General features: G+C 49.3%; 1 long non-coding RNA gene across 1 annotated transcript in view; it reads right to left on the reverse strand.

Moving 5' to 3' along the window:
• The window catches only part of LOC108788165, a 21,778-nt gene that overhangs the window by 14,862 nt on the left and 634 nt on the right, over positions 1 to 6,282 (reverse strand). The gene's annotated exons all lie outside the window — the stretch shown is intronic.

The raw sequence follows: 6,282 nt of genomic DNA on the forward strand, positions 1-6,282 counted from the left end.
GAAAAGCGGGGTGGGGGGGGGGACCGACCCGGCAGCATATCTGAGCCACTGGGTCAATATTCCCTCCTCTCTTTGCTGCCTTCCATCACAAAGTTGGCCACCAATAGTGAGGTACATTACCGCACATGCGTGATGATGTCACACTGATGTCATAACGCATGCGCGGCGGCTACACTCTGGTGCCGCTGCTGCCCCCATCAGGGGTTGAGAATAAACAGAAGGTTGTCAATAGTAGCTAAAATCTAATCTACACCCAAAACCAAAAATATAATATATTGCAGCATGCCAGTCCTTTAATAAGGTGCCTGCCAGTAATACACTTCCTGTCCTAGGGTGACAACACTCGCTATACTGTATCTATTGAGGAGTAGCGCTGTCACCTTATGCTCCTCCCCATGACAATACACCACCTTCTCTCCAAAGGGGAGCTCTGCAATCACTTATTGATCTCTATTTCGGGACAACTATTACCAGGACAGCTTTAGGGTGAATCTTCCCAATCCATTCATAGCCGATCTTCTTGATCAAACTATACTCTGCGCCCCAGCACCAGCACCACCATTCCATTGCTCTGTAGATGTAACCTTATGTAAGCTCCATATTGGCAGGTGTCAGAGCTTACACAGGGATGATTGAGTCCTTCTCCTCTTCAACATGCTAATTCATTTTTAAACAAAACCTTTCTGTTTATATTCCATACTCAATGTTAGACCCAGTGACATCATCACTGGGTCCCTGTGCTTCCCTTTGCAGGCCGATGATGGCTGGTGGGAGGGGCTTGCAGGGTGCTGTACATAGCTTCCTGAAAACATCACAGCACCCTGGCTCAGTGTTCTTCTTAAGGGCCCTCGGCCCTGATGCAAGCAGTGGGCTAGAGTTTCGGGAGGAGTTATGCAAATATCAAAATGCTTTGATGGGTGGATGTCAGCCTGGAGGAGTGGGCGGAGCTAGGCAAGTTGTAGTTGCATGAAGGCTACTCTAGGTAATGCCCACATGTGATGCTGAGCCTCCATGATTAAAATAACGATTCGACGAACGAAAAGGGGAAGCTAGGAACAGTCAGGCTGGGGAGGATATGTCTGCATGATGCTGGACGTCCTCCAGCCAGGAAATGAGGCGGAGCTCCATCTGACTTGCTGCAGCTTCTAATGCACATTGTGAGAAGCTCTCAGTGTGCAGTGATATCAGAAGAAGCCATTCCAGTCCAGGAGAGGAGCCGGTACAACTGTGCAAGACTGACAGAACAGTCCAGATTTTAGGCCTTGTTCACACCAAATGCAGAGCAATTTGACGCGTTTTTGCCGCATTTTTTACGCGTTTTTGATGCGTTCCGGGCTCTTTTTGGTAAAAACAAAAAAAAACAAATATATATATATTTTTTAAAGTTTAAAATGGGCTTTCAGTGCGTTCCAGGCATTTGCATGCGTTTTTAATGCGTTCCAGAGCAGGTAAAATAGGGCCTGCTGCTGTTTTTTCACCTGCTCTGGACCTGCTCTGCAACTGCACGCTGCCATGTGAACTGGAGCAAAAAATACCCTTGGAATACATTGGACACAGTTTTGATCCGGTCTGCAACTGAACTGCTCTGCGCTTGGTGTGAACAAGGCCTTACTGTCATCATTGTGGAGACTTTGCTGGGACTTGTAGTTCTTCACACAGACAGTTGTAGAGAATGCTCAGCTAAGAAAGTGACGCCCTTCAGCTAAAGTGCACCCGGGGACAGGCAGAGCTATCTCCATCATTACCTGTGTAATCCGGTTGCCTCCCGGCCCAGGCCGCCTGTTGGGTGTCACAAACTCTCCAGGAATGTTAATGCGCAGGGAGGACACAGAACATTGGGGATCAGCCCATGAACAGGACAAAGCTCAATCGGCAGCTGGAGATTTACAACAGCGCAGCGTCTTGGCCGCGTCCCTGAGAAGGAGAATAACGCCTGCAAAGCGACTCGGTCCAGCTATGCTCTGCAAGTGACACGTGACGTCTATTATTCTATTAGGAGAACTGCGTCTGCTTTTTATAGAAGAAAACCTTTTTTTATACCATTCCTGGGACACATTACCGTCATGTCACGTCGCAGGAAAAAATAAAACTCAGCCGCCATGTTGCGTGTTGCTGCGGTATGTTTGAAGCCGCGTTGCTTGCAGTGTCTGGGATGCCATTGATGCTGCAGGTCTATTCCTGTACACTGATACCCCTGGCAGCCCCTTCCATGAAGAGACGGCTCCTTTCCAGAGCCTGTGTATAGACCCTATGGGCCCGTTCACACGTATGCCTTGTGGCAACACATGATGAACCACATGCACCTGCGAGTGTTGCCATAAAGCATGGCAATGCACCTGTCCTATGAGGTGCACTGCAGTGCTAGTCATTGTGAATGACACCCCAACGCATTGTACAGTAGAGCCAGGGGCGTAACTAGAAATCACAGGGCCCCATAGCAAAATTCTGTATGGGGCCCTGTGATTTCTAGTTACACCCCTTGAAGAGCCCACCTGCACGCCACGTCCAGCCTCCTCCACCACCGCTGCTGACTCTCATTGACTCAGCAGCGGCAATGGAGAAGAACGCAGCGCTGCACAGATCACGGTGATCTGAACAACGGCGCGTTTGAACCCATAGCGACCCAGGCGGCCCGCACGGCATCAGGGGGGTGTCCTAGCCAGGCCCCCCTGGGCCCGGGCCCCCTAGCGGCCGCCTGGGTCGCTATGGTTATTGTTACGCCACTGAGTAGAGCATAACACACTGCAGCACACCAACATGCATAAATACTTATGGCCAGATTAACAAAAGACCTACTGGAGCGCCCTCACCACTGCAAATAGGCCCGGCTGGCACAGATTGCTTCAATGGCAATCTGGACCGGCTGGGCTGAACAGAATCAGGCAGAGGCACCGGCGGCCCTCTAATCTGGCATATAAGGCTGGGCACACACCTTACAACCATCGCAAGACTTTTGTCTTGCGATGGTTGTAAGCTAATTAAAAAAACGTACGATCTGCCTATCTTGGACAGGCAGATCGTACTTGCGATGATCGCAAGCCCACCCCCCTGAGGGGCGGGCTTCCGATGACCGCAATGCCGAACGGGCAGTGTGCACTTGCGCGCACCGGCCCGTCCGGCTTTTATCTTACGAACATGCTACACACCCGCCGATTATCGGCGGGTTTTCGAACATGTTCGTAAGTTAAAAGTCGTGCACCCTTACAGTAGTAGAGGTCACACGGCTTCCACACACCTTACGATAATCGTACGATCGTGGGATTTCCCGCGATTATCGTAAGGTGTGTGGGCACTCTCAGAGAGTCGCCTCTGCTGCTTACCGTCCGACCAACCAACAGCACCAGGACCATGATGCTCTTAATGTGGCCCTGCACATACTGTGCAATTAGAAAAAAACGCTGTGTACCTTGTCATGCATTGGTAGCCCATTCATAATAAAGGTCTGCCTTAAAACAACGCACTTTAATGTGAATTAACCCTCAACCAGCTATCTATGAGGACTATAGAACACCTTCCCCCCCATGTTATGGAGAGTAGTGATGAGTCTGGGTTTGGTGAACACCCCCCCCCCAGCCCAACCAGTTGTTGCCGGTGCATTCCCCGCCCACAGCTATACGTCACAAAGGGGTGGGGAATTCCTAGTTCTCCTAAGCCCACTTAAAACCATGATTGACAAGCCCCCCTCCCCCCCTCCAGCTCGATCAGTTGCAGCCGGCGCATTTCCAGCCCCACGGTTATGCGTCACAAAGGGGTTGGAAATGCCTCCGCCACAACTACTGCTGCCATTGATTGAGTCGGGAAGAGGGGTTAGTGGTCGCCGTTTTGAGCGGGCTTGTGCGAACTGGGTCCACACCAAGCCCAGGCTCATCACTGATTGGGGGGGGTGCTTCGTAGTCCTCTCATAGGGTGACAACTCTACTCTGCTGTATGTCAATTTCCTTTAGTTAATCGTATAAATTTTGTTAAAGTTGGACATTCTGATGCATCCGATATTTCCTAATTCAAATGAATCCGATTGGTCGTTTAAGGTAAACACAAATCTGTCTGAATTTTGTTCAGAACTAAACTAAATCGGACATGTGACTGTTCTCTGGCCAATCAGATTTTTTTGGGGCTGTTGGCAGTTTTAGTCTCTGCTGTTCCCCCGGGCCTTGGTTGGACTTGTGGGAAATCTGACTCTGTAGGGGTTGCATTACATGCACCGTCATGTAACTTCCTGTTGTGGATCGTTCCGGAATAAAAATTTGGGCGGATCCGAAATCCGAATAACGAACCGAATTTCGGATCCCAAATCTCAATAACGAAAGAAATTAAAATCTGAATAGATCCAAAATGAAACAACATTTTGGCGGGGTTACATGTCTAACAGATACAATGAATGAGACATGTTACCCCGGGACACCCTAAGAGCCTAAATATGTACACAATCTATTCAATTTCTTCCCAATCAGACTGACCCTCCCACTAGACAGTTGTTGGTACATATAAAGAAGATCACATAGTGAAATTGTATTGTGTTGGCAAGCTTTAGATCATATTGATAAATAAATAAGTCAAGCTCCTTTGTGTGCATCCCGGGTTTAAACACCTCCGGGCCGGCCGTAGTAAAAAAACGGCCGGACCGAGCTCTCTAGATCTGAGCGGGCGTCTTTAGACGTCCGCTCAGACACGCCCCCCCGCGCGCGCAAGCGGGAATTGGCCGAAATTTAAAAACAGGCAGCGATGCCTGTCACCATACAAGCAATCCGCCGGCTGTAGAGCCGGCGGATCGCGTGTATGGGGTGCCGATCGGTCCCGTCCCCCCCATCCGCGCCCCCCCCACCCCAAAAAATGGTATAAAATTCATTTCAGTACAGCGCTGCATGGCGGAATAAACGTCAGTCAAAGTACCGCAGCGCTGAATACTGAAAAATGGCCGGGACAGGAAGGGGGTCTAAACACCTGGTCTTGAAGTGGTTAAACAAACAGGATTCCATATTTGGATTGCAGGTGGATGGCATGGCTACAGTGTAACCTATAAACAGAGGAAGTCACATTGAAATATAGGGCACGTCTTAAAAGAGCCATCAACCTTTGCACCCTAACGTACTCTCGCCCCTTGGCCTTACCCTTGCACTTTCTTGGCAAGCTTTACAGACGCTCCCTTATTGTTACACGGCATTTCAACAGCCCAGAGGTCATGTGATTGGCTCCTCCAATGGCAGGCTGCCTGAGGATGGGCTGCTGCGGTGTCACTTCTGGGAAGTGGGACATTAACCTCTTAATATCCTGAGTGTGACGTCATTCTGAGGAAAAGGAGATACAATCCCAGAAGACAAGCCGGGGCATGCACTCAGACGACGGCAGCACCCAAGTGTAGCGCAGGCAAGGGGCCGGGAAATGGGATGATCCGTCGTCGTTTATTTGTATTCATTTGTTTACTCTGTAATAGCATTGAAAATTCCATCACTTCCTGTAGAGAATGCGGAATGTTTACATGATTACTTTTTTATTTTTATAAACATGTATCAAAAATAAACGCCACCGATAGGAAAATCTTCTCTTGGCGTTTCTCTCGGCAGTCGTGATTGACCGCAGCAACTTTGGCGCAGTTGTTTTCGGTGAAAGATTTAACGCTGAGAAAAAAAATGATCATTCACACAGGATAATCATATCACACCGAAAACTATTCATTATTGCATTCACCCAGCGCCTATATTTTCCTTTATCACCAATATCCCACCTCTGTAAAGGCCCATTCAGTGGCGTCACAAGGGGGGTGCGGCCCACACCCGGGTATCACCATTGCAGGGGTGACACCAAAATGACTGGCAGTCATTTTGGTGTCACCCCTCTCTAAAAAGTTGGGCACCCGGTCATGGATCGAGAGCCGGACAGTGTCAGGAGAGAGAAGGGGACCCGGCGGCATACCTCATCCCAAGATGGCCGCCGGCAGGCATCAATCAGGTGGTTGCGCATGCGCGATGACGTCATTGCACATGCGCGTGGTGACGTCACACTGATGTTAGCCCGGCCTTAGGCCCATTCACACCATCGCGGTGCATTAATGCATGCACATTATGCCGTGCGTCAGCACGCGTTGTTTTAAAGCACCAGGTTCACGATGAACGGGCTGCCAACACACCAAAAATGGTGCATTAGACATGTAAATTTTGTTTCCTTTCCGATCAATTCAGACTTTTATTTCTTTCATTTTTCGGATTTCAGAAATTCGATTCGGTTTGTTATTCAGATTTCAGATTCATCCAAATGTTTGTTTCAGAACGAAGTCATGTGACCCTG

Source organism: Nanorana parkeri, unplaced genomic scaffold (genome assembly GCF_000935625.1).
Source record: "Nanorana parkeri isolate BGI_ZX_2015 unplaced genomic scaffold, ASM93562v1 scaffold309, whole genome shotgun sequence".
Lineage (NCBI taxonomy): Eukaryota > Metazoa > Chordata > Amphibia > Anura > Dicroglossidae > Nanorana > Nanorana parkeri.